The sequence below is a fragment of the Pseudophryne corroboree genome, chromosome 1, assembly GCF_028390025.1.
Source record: "Pseudophryne corroboree isolate aPseCor3 chromosome 1, aPseCor3.hap2, whole genome shotgun sequence".
Classification (NCBI taxonomy): domain Eukaryota; kingdom Metazoa; phylum Chordata; class Amphibia; order Anura; family Myobatrachidae; genus Pseudophryne; species Pseudophryne corroboree.
Window position 1 is genome coordinate 1059159919 of NC_086444.1, and position 760 is coordinate 1059160678.

The 760-nt window shown below is 40.8% G+C and overlaps 1 pseudogene; it reads right to left on the minus strand.

The window, feature by feature from the left end:
• Positions 1 to 240: 240 nt before the first annotated feature.
• LOC134944528 (5S ribosomal RNA) lies at positions 241 to 359 on the minus strand (annotated as a pseudogene).
• Positions 360 to 760: the final 401 nt, after the last annotated feature.

The following is a 760-nucleotide window of genomic DNA, read 5'->3' on the forward strand; positions in this document are numbered from 1 at the left end:
GGGGGGGAAGGGGGATTTTTGGGGAAAGAAGGGAACACAGAACAAATTTAATTACAGTGTAAATACTGAATATTAGTTCTGAGCTGCCTGGGTGCGAAAATTACAGCTGGAGGCCTGAAAAGATGAGGCGTTTTTATTCTCTTATGAGTGATGATGAGGAGACAGATAGGATGGGTAAAGATAGAATAAGCAAGATGAATCTGCTGTCAGTGTTAGACGCTGAGCAAAACCGTCCAGGAATTTCTACTAAACTGAGTATTCCTCAAGAGTCTCCTACTCGAGTACTGACCCAGCCCTACACTGCTTAGCTTCCAAGATCGGAAGGATTCGGGCGTTACCAGTGTGGTATGATAGTAGAAGAATTTGATATCGAGGGCTCGAGAATCACTGATGAGAGTTCACGAAAAATGGAGAAGAAACAAGAGTAGGTTGGAGAGGAAAATAGGGGATCTGCTGCCACCGTTAGACCGGGATAATTACCCCTGAATCAGTGGTGAGAGTCCTGAAAAATAGTAAAAAAGTTAGAAAAAGAGAAGGGAACAATGCTGATATGTAGAGGTTTAAGAATGGTTAATAGTCAATAGGCTGCTTGATTGCAGGATGCTGATAGTACCTATAATATGGGTACTTGATGTGATAAAAAGCAAATTGTACACAATTAGCAGACAATTAAATTGATTTAAACCATGCAACACCATCAATTTGATGCTATCAGATTATTACCCTTTGTACCAAAATGGTATCAGGTGGGAAGATAAGG